The following is a 9,956-nucleotide window of genomic DNA, read 5'->3' as shown; positions in this document are numbered from 1 at the left end:
CGGACTTTTGACAGTCACGTTTAACAATTTTGCACTCAAACTTGGTCGCACCGAACCACTGCGACGGTGGAGGTCAGTCTTTCGCCTCCAGTCAGTTCTACCATGAGCGGAAAGGGCCCAGCGCGCATGCGTCAGTGACAGATTGTTACTGAGGTTCTGGGATAATTAATCATTCTTTGCGTCGGCACAGGTCTGTACACTTATTAGGAACATTTTTTGGGTGATGTATTTACCGGGTTGTTTTGATGCAGCCGATGCGAAGTTACAGAAAACAGACAGCATATTTTCCACTTCGCTTCGCAGACAATGCCTTACGCTATAAAAAAGAAAAAGAAAAAAAGGAAAAAAAAGAACAACTGAGGGATAACCTTGTTCAGCCGGTTACGGAAAGACTAAATTAATTTGGGAAAATAAAGTTTGAACCACATCGAATATTTAAAGCCTCAAATTAGGATTGGGCGAAGTCGACTTCGCGACGTCTACTTTACGAAGCTGGCTGCACGAAGCTGGCTGCACGAAGCTGGCTGCACGAAGCTGGCTGCACGAAGCTGGCTGCACGAAGCTGGCTGCACGAAGCTGGCTGCACGAAGCTGGCTGCACGAAGCTGGCTGCACGAAGCTGTGGCACTGAGTGTCTTGTAAAAAAGACTTCGGGATCAAATAAGGACCGCCTTAACAAACAAGCACGTGCATTTTGAACTTCACACTGAGAATATTGATGTCAACTTCTGGACGGTAATTCAAAAGTGTCACTAAACTGCTCTGTTTGCGCAACCTTACTGTTTTACAGTCGAACCTGCCCTTGCGACCACCTGTCAATAAAGACCACCTGGCAATAAAGACCACCTGTCCATTAAGACCACCCCACCGGATCCCCGACTATATAAATCCCCTGTTTAAAGAGACCACATGTCTAAAGATACCACTTTTGCTCAGTCCCTTGGGTGGTCTCTTCAGACAGGTTCAACTGTACTTTAAAAACCGGTGCTCCGCCTATTCTTGTCATCGTTGTTAAATATTCAATTATATCGGGGTGTGAGGTAAATAAATGTTTAGGTGACGAAAGATTTCTGGATCACATGGTTGTTTACGTCATCACGACTACATCGATTTATTATGTGTTTAAATTTGTTTGGCAATTTCGCTTACGTGTCTCTTCGCCATAAACCCCCTATCCGCACTGTTCAGCCTCGAGCCTTCAGAGCCGGTATCTTCCCTTCCTTACAAACCATCTTGTACATCACTATGGACCTGCGCACCCTCCTCCCCCCCCCACACCCTCCTCCGCCACAACCTCCCCCACACCCCCTACCAAAAACCACACAGACAAAAACCAACAACAAACAAACAACCAAAAAACCGAAGGAAAAAAACACACCCAAAAAACAAAGAAAAACCCCCAAAACAACCTCATCAGAGTTTTGGATTGATGTGACTCATCACTTGTTATTACTGTACTGTCTCTCTTGCTGATTTTGCTGTTACACCTTGTGTGCGAATGGATATTAATCAAAATTCCGAAGACGCAGGTGTAAAAAGTTAAATTTCTTCTCCTGTCGTTGGCGAGGTATAACATTCAATTGACATGTCAGTTTCCATGTTAACACTAGTCAGGGTTAACTCCCTGTAATTCCTCTCAGATCTTGTCATCACGAATTCTCAATGCCCCATGCCAAGCCTTGTTAATCCTCAATGTTGTTGTTTTTAACGGTGTTGTATGGGCTAAAAACAACAACTGCAGTGTTGTCTAGCCTGTTGGTATGCGGTGGATTTCTTTTTGAAAACAAGAACGCCATTAGATTTATGCTTTGGATTCAAGCAAAGATTCAAGTGCATCTGTCTTCACCTGTGATTGATCACGGTGCAAATACTGTTTACATTATACATTACATCTTTGTCTCTCTGTCTGTGTGGCTGGCTGGCTGGCTGGCTGGCTGTCTGGCTGGCTATCTGGCTGTCTGGCTGTGTCTGTATGACTGTATGTCTGTCTCTCTGTCTCTCTCTATCTCTCTCTCCATCTCTCTCTGTGATATGAGTGTGTCAGTGTGTGTGTGTGTGTGTGTGTGTGTGTGTGTGTGTGTGTGTGTGTGCGTGCGTGTGTGTGTGTGTGTGTGTGTTACGTGTGTGTCTGTCTGCCTGTCTGTCTGTCTGTGTATGTGTGTGTGTCTGTGTGTGTGTGTGTGTGTGTGTGTGTGTGTGTGTGTGTGAGTGTGTGTCTGTCTGTCTGTCCATCTGTCTGTGTCTGTGTATCTGTGTGTGTGTGGTTTATGTATTTGTGTGTGCTTTAGTGGAGAGCCTGAGAGAGAGAGAGAGAGAGAGAGAGAGAGAGAGAGAGAGAGAGAGAGAGAGAGAGAGAGAGAGAGAGAGAGAGAGAGAGAGATGGGGGAGGGGGGGGGGGGCGGGGCGTGTGAAAGGAAGAGGAAGAAGAAAGCGCACCACAGCAACAACAATATACAAAACGAGAGACAGAAAGAGAGTTTGTTTGTTTGTTTGCTTAACGCCCAGCCGACCACGAAGGGCCATATCAGGGCGGTGCTGCTTTGACATATAACGTGCGCCACACACAAGACAGAAGTCGCAGCACAGGCTTCATGTCTCACTCAGTCACATTATTCTGACACCGGACCAACCAGTCCTAGCACTAACCCCATAATGCCAGACGCCAGGCGGAGCAGCCACTAGATTGCCAATTTTAAAGTCTTAGGTATGACCCGGCCGGGGTTCGAACCCACGACCTCCCGATCACGGGGCGGACGCCTTACCACTAGGCCACCGTGCCGGTTTACAGAAAGAGAGACAGACAGACAGACACACAGACACATAGACAGAAACAGACAGCGAGAAAGAGGTCACCAACACAGAAACAGAAAAAGGAGCTGGATGGAGACATCCAGACAGACAAACCAGACGGATTCTTGACGTGTTTTACAAAGACCCTCTAAGTTGTATGTTTTACCTGCGTGACGTCAACTCATTCATAACTTCCCTTGGCGTAAAAGGTCAGTTATCATTCGCAAGTAACCTTTAAACCAAGGACTGGAAAGGACCTCTCAGATTTGCCAAGCACTTAGAAATGTAGAGCACTCCTGTGGTGTTTGTAGTCTGAAGTTTTCTTGACGTCATAAAGTTCAAGTTAGCGAATGTAAGGCCAGCAAGCGGGCAAAAATAAAGAGGAATGAGATGCGAAACGAAATAAGGAAATTGAGAAAGAGAGAGAGGGGGAGGGAAGGGGGAGAGAGAGAGAGAGAGGGGGAGAGAGAGAGATAGAGAGAGGGGGGAGAGAGAGAGAGAGAGAAAGAGAGAGAGAGAGGGGGAAAAGAGAGACAGAGAAAGAGATAAAGACAGTGAGAGAGAAACAGACAGACGGACAGACAGACAGACAGTCAGACAGGTACAGAGAAAAGAGAAAAAGAAAAAGAAAGAGAAAGAGAAAGCAAAAAAATATCATAAATCAAAAAACAAGAATGGGAGGTAACTGGAACGTTTTTAAATGCCGCCGACATTTTGCAAGCGAGTAGCCACACGATCTTGAGATAAGTTCATTATCTGTTTCATTAGTGTCTGTCTGTCTGTCTATTTCAAATACCTTTGGGTCGACGTACTAGTAAATGTAACGTTTTGTTTTATCTAGTATATACGTTCCAATTACCTACCCTTCTTGTTACCGGCACGGTTGGCCTAGTGGTAAGGCGTCCGCCCCGTGATCGGGAGGTCGTGGGTTCGAACCCCGGCCGGGTCATACCTAAGACTTTAAAATTGGCAATCTAGTGGCTGCTCCGCCTGGCGTCTGGCATTATGGGGTTAGTGCTAGGACTGGTTGGTCCGGTGTCAGAATAATGTGACTGGGTGAGACACGAAGCCTGTGCTGTGACTTCTGTCTTGTGTGTGGCGCACGTTAAATGTCAAAGCAGCACCGCCCTGATATGGCCCTTCGTGGTCGGCTGGGCGTTAAGCAAACAAACAAACAAACCCTTCTTGTTGTTCGATTCTGAATTTTGGAACGTTGGCGGTCTATCTGTTTTTGGAGTTTTATATTAGAGAAAACTATTGATCTTTAATACATAATAAGAGAGGTTCTGAGGAACAAGTCTAGTCGTGCAACCTGTTAACGAGAGAGAGAGAGAGAGAGAGAGAGAGAGAGAGAGAGAGAGAGAGAGAGAGAGAGAGAGAGAGAGAGAGAGAAATCTTGAGAGAGAGAGAGAGAGAGAGAGAGAGAGAGAGAGAGAGAGAGGGAGAGAGAGAGAGAGAGAGGGAGTGAGAGACAATGACAATGACAATGACAATGACAATTCTTTATTTTACGAGGGTAACAGAATAAGCATTGGTATACTTTTTTGCATCTGGCCCTCGCCCTAAAGAGGGACTAAATCTACTATAATAACTACTACTACATACTTACATAATTAGTAAAACAGTATAAGTTTATGTACATAAGTGCATTATATGAAACATTGTAGTTTATAAATGTTCATGACAAGGTGCAAAGCAAAAATTTGCAAGTCAATTAGAGTCAGAATACTATGCAACAGTACTTCAACTCTGCAAGACAATGGATATTATGCAGAACATCATAATTTCGTGAACAAAACTATAAATCAAAAGTGAGTGACTGTGTCCCAAAGGACATAACAATCAAGAATATACTATTTTCATTAAATGGGATATGGGATAGAGATAGAGAGAGAGAGAGAGAGAGAGAGAGAGAGAGAGAGAGAGAGAGAGAGAGAGAGAGAGAGAGAGAGAGAGCGAGAGAAAAGAGAGAGAGGGAGAGACAGACAGACAGACAGGCAGACAGACAGACACAGAGAGAGACAGAAACAGAGAGAGAGAGAGAGAGAGAGTGAGAGAAATGAGACAGAGTGAATTTGTAGATTCCCCTTAAATTAAGCATACAGCAAGAGTCAACCAACAGCCAACCAACAGAACGTTATAAGAAATCGCAATACCTAAAACCCAGTTTTGCTTCTTTTTCAGTTTAGTTTTATTGAAAGACGTCTGTGTTTAAGTGGCAATGTAAATATGACGAAGAAAAACCAGATTCTAGCGTCTGCATTTTTAGGTGGAGACAGAAGCGATATAGATACGTAATTCCATTTCCATAACTAATAGCTTCAAAGAATCCTTCACTTACAGGCACAGTAAGCCTCCCGTACACCATCACAGATACGGTCAGGTTTTTACACACAGTACAAACACCCTTTCATTTATCACCACTTGAGAACATCCTAGGTGCCCTCCGTAAAGAGCGAGCAATTTTCAAAGAATTTATGTTTGCGTGGTTTATCTTACCCTTGAGCCATCGTGAACCCGTGTGATCCAGTTTCCCTTTTTCACAATGCAGTCGTCAGTTAGTAATTTGAATGCGACTCGCTGTGAGCTTATCTGCAATAGCACGTTATTATGTACCTTTGACTATGCACGAAACAAACGGCTGTGGCTCACAAGAACTCTCGCGATGGCTTTTGACTGTTCAGAGGAACTGGCGATAGGCAGAAACCGTCGTCTGCTACGAGAACCACGACCTTGCGTGACCCTGCTTCCGGCGTTTCTTTTTTCAAACTTTCAAAACTTCGAATTGTACTGATCTTGTCTTGATGAAAAAATAATTCTTTTATGATTTAAGAATGTTTGTGTGACAAGCTGTCAATTTATTATTTAGATTTTAAAAGTTAGGTCTAGCGCCAAAACGCACCACGGTCCGATTGTCTCTGACACAATCCGCAAAATTAATTCTTTGAAAATTGCTCGCTCTTTACGTAGGGCACATAGGATGTTCCCGTTTGGTGAGCGTTTAAATGGAAGGGTGTTTGTACTGTGTGTAAAAGCCTGACAGTATCTGTGATGGTTTACGGGAGACGCACTGTGCCTTTAAGAATAATTAAAGCAGTGCCACCTCAGTATGATTGCTGACTCCTGTATTTTGATAGAGAGAAAGAGAGGGAGAGAGAAGGGGGGTCAAAGAGATAGCCTGAGAGAGAGAGAGAGAGAGAGAGCGAGAGAGAGACGCAGACGCAGACGCAGACGCAGATAGTTTATTCAATAGGCCATAGCCCCTTATGAAGGGGTGTGAACAAACGGTTCACATTGCATATAAATTAAACTCAACAGGTGCACACAAAAAAAGTCCAAAATAATAATCCCACAACACATACATTACACGGCATTTAACTAGGAGGTTACAACATCTCTTAATTTAAAGGCTTTATACAAATACAGGGATACATTTCTGACAACAGTTTCTTGAGGTGATGCTAAAAGCAAGCTGAGTCGGAAAATGCTTGGGTTCTTATAATATTTAAATGGGATCAATTTTTCTCTTAATTTGTTTTTCGTATAGTATAGAGAGAGAGCGCGCGAGAGAGAGAGAGAGAGAGAGAGAGAGAGAGAGAGAGAGAGAGAGAGAGAGAGAGAGAGAGAGAGAGAGCGAGAGAGAGAGAGAGAGAGAGAGAGACATATAGACACAGGCAGATAGACAGACAGACAGACAGACGGAAGGACAAACGCACTGACGAACAGACCGACCGACAAGGGGGAGGGGAGAGTGAACAAAGCGAACAGACAGATAGACAGACAGACAGACAGGCAGACAGACAGACAGACAGACAGGCAGACAGACAGACAGTTGGGCGAGCTGGGAACCTAATAGAGACGAAGGCCCAAAACATACATGTATCTTCCACCAAACATTCACATGAGTTAAAAGAATTCTAGCACGACTTCAATTCAATTTACACCTGTTAGCCCACCCGGAATGACTACCCTTTCACCCTTTGATGTTTGCGGAGGGTAGCTCGTTGGGCAAATGAGCAAATACTCCAAACATGCGAGAAGCGGGTAGTCTGTGTCAATGGGGGAGAGAGAGAGAGAGAGAGAGAGAGAGAGAGAGAGAGAGAGAGAGAGAGAGAGAGAGAGAGAGAGAAGAGGGGGGGGGAGAGAGAGAAGAGAGAGAGAGAGAGAGAGAGAGAGAGAGAGAGAGAGAGAGAGAGAGAGAGAGCCAAGACACGCACACACAGACAGAATACAGAGATAGTAGAGAGAGCCTTCGTTAGCATGTGAAAACAAGTGTGTGAATGAGTGAGTGTCGGCTGAGCGATAGGGATGGGACAGAATCACAAATCAAACACAGTATGTTTGACATTAGGGCTTTTTGACATTGCTTTTTCAATATAAAATACGTGTTTTATGAAAGGGATGTTGTGTCAGAATAACAGGTTGTGTCTTCGACAAGCGTTATGCTCTGTTTAAAAAAAAACCGTTCTAAATTGTGTGTGTTTTGTTTTCCTATACCAGTGAATGTACTTCAAACACAATGTGCAATTCGTCCAGAAACCGGATAGGCAGGTTAAGTTTTAGTTACCAAAAAGCATAGAAGCAAAGTTTATAAAAACTGAGGAGCAAAACTGGCGTCTTTTCCATGTAAAAGTGAAAGGTAAAACTGGTCTTAAAGTTTAAGTTCTGGCACCTGTACCAAACACGTGTGGAGGGGAGGTCCGCGTAGAGACAGCACTCTAAAGAATAATACCGAGTGTTTGCGTGCTGCTCCCAAGTCATCACAATACGTAGACAAACACCCAAACACACGGCTCCCAGAATTACTTCCCATTCAATTACTTTCCTTCGTCTACTTCGCCACAGGTGGCCCTGAATCTATACGTACTTCCGGTACATTCCACGTACATGCACACCAAAATAGCAGACGGTGTATTAGTTAAATGAATACACAACAATATTTTGTACAGCATTTTTTTCCGTTTAAGCTATTTCAGTTCTGTCTAATACAAACAATAATCGTGGCCAAATATGTGTTTGTGCCAGACCAAACATCCTCATTGCAAACCCGCACCAAATATTTGCGTAGCTTATACATTTGATCAGTTGTAAAGATATCAGTTTGCAGAAATGGTCATGATTTGTGTAAGACATACATACATCCATTAAAGGTATTTGAGTAAATAAGATCAAGCGTATCATTTCCTGATCAGGGAAGGATGTTTTTTTGTTGTTTTTTTTTTTTTTTTTGGGGGGGGGGGGAGGTTGTTTGCTGCCCATGAATTCTATTTTTAAAAATGCTCATCGTAATTGTTTTTGACAGTGATGACAAAGTTTACACTGGTATTTATGGCATGGGAACAAATGTTACATCGGTGTTGCTGGAATCCAGCGTTTCCGGAGACTCAAGTTGAAGCATGATTTTTTCGTCAGATGAAATGTACCTTGACTTGACCTTTCAAAGTAACTATATTATTATCTTGTTATTTGTCATGTACTATTGTAAAGGAATGTAAGAAATTCTTGAATTTGAGAGCAGTGAAAAATCTTCGGACATGGAGATTCGTGATGATTGTTTTTAATGATATCGTTTATGATATGAACTTCCTGATCCGAAGAGCAAACTTTGGCTAAAGCACAGTCTGTGCCATCCTTTTTCGCGTATTCAAAACTTTCGTTTTCGAAAGCAGTTTTGTCTTCATAATCGACTTCACAGAATTCAGATAAATGCAAAGAGATCTATGCTTTAACCTTTAAAGCAAATAGCTGTTACTGGATTGGGGGGAGGGGGTGTTTAAAGGAGTGAGTGAGAGGAGGAAATGGGAAACTTGTTTTTCAAGAAAGCGATTTTATATATCTACTTTTTTTCAAAAGGCAACGTTGTTGTTTTCCTTATGCAAATTACCAATATTGAAACACCAAAGAACATGTACGGGAAAAATACACTTTTGTAGCAAAGGAAGAATTCCACTGTTTATTTAAAAGAAAAAGGAGAAAAAAAACCACCTTGCCCTGTCTTTTTCCTAATGACACTGTCCTCTTTGGGGTCTCGGTTTTGTTTTCGATTCTTAGCTTTAGGGTTTTGAATAACTGACTGGTGTCTGAGAATCAACGCATATTTAGTTTCCAACTAATTTATGTAAACTAAATCTACCCAGCAGCCCCCTTCAAATGCTACTGAAACCCTTGGAATTTGGTTAAGTTCATGACGCCAACCAGAAGATGCTGAAGATGTCTCTGAGAATCAATACACATTTATTTTGTTCCCAATTTTAATGAAACTAAACGCCTCCAACAACCCCCCTTAAGTGCAATTGAAACCCTTGGATTTTGCTTTAATCAATGACGCCATCCAGAAGATGCCGACATAATGAGATTAAGAAAGACGGGCTAATTGGGGAGGGGTGTGTGTGAATGTGGGGCGGGAGGGGGGGGTCTAATTTTGTTTTATTTGCTTCGGGCATCTTCTTCTTCTGTTGTTCTTATTGTCTATTTAAACGTTTTTGCGTCAGCAATTTGTGATGATTTTCACGTAAACCGAAAGTTTAAAGTATGCTTCAGGTTTTGTTTTTATTCTTTATCCCCAGCGTAACTCAATCTGCAATATCATTCTCATGCAACGGCTTCCTTTTTTGTTCTAAAATTGTTAATTCTGTGGACATCTAAAATCTGTAGCAACCCTAGCCTATGAAATTCAACGACTAGTACGCTGACAGAATAATGATGCTTGCTTTGTTGATTGCATGCAGTCATGAGCCGCACTGGAACTCTTTTGTTTGCTTTTGGTGTCCTTCAATTACGTGGGCAATGAAAACTGGCACCCTTCGCCAGCGAAAATTCCAAGACAACTTCAGCTGACTGTATCATCAAGATTGTTGTTGTTGTTGTTAACAATAAAGAATTACCGGCCCCCGTAGCGCAGTGGTTAGCGCATCGGGCTGCGGACCGGGAGGTCGTGGGTTCGAATCCCATCAGGGTCATGTGGGTTTTTCGGGCTACGGTCGGCTCCTACCCAGAGTGGAAGTGCTATGGTTCCTATGGGAAGGCTGGGATCACACAGCCGAGTGTCATTCACTTAACGAATGCGACTTTGAGGGTGCTCAGGTTCTGTATACCTGACCAACACCGCAGGTGCGGCAGTTCTCGGGCCTGGTTGACGCCAGGATATATTATGACAGTAAGCGTAGA

The 9,956-nt window shown here is 43.2% G+C and overlaps 1 non-coding gene across 1 annotated transcript; it reads left to right on the top strand.

Annotated features, from left to right (window-relative positions):
- Positions 1 to 9,674: 9,674 nt before the first annotated feature.
- Positions 9,675 to 9,748, top strand: Trnar-gcg (transfer RNA arginine (anticodon GCG)). Its single transcript has one exon. It is a non-coding gene; the product is annotated as a tRNA-Arg (tRNA).
- Positions 9,749 to 9,956: the final 208 nt, after the last annotated feature.

Source organism: Littorina saxatilis, linkage group LG17, assembly GCF_037325665.1.
Source record: "Littorina saxatilis isolate snail1 linkage group LG17, US_GU_Lsax_2.0, whole genome shotgun sequence".
NCBI lineage: Eukaryota > Metazoa > Mollusca > Gastropoda > Littorinimorpha > Littorinidae > Littorina > Littorina saxatilis.
This window is presented reverse-complemented; position numbering and strand designations above follow the sequence as displayed.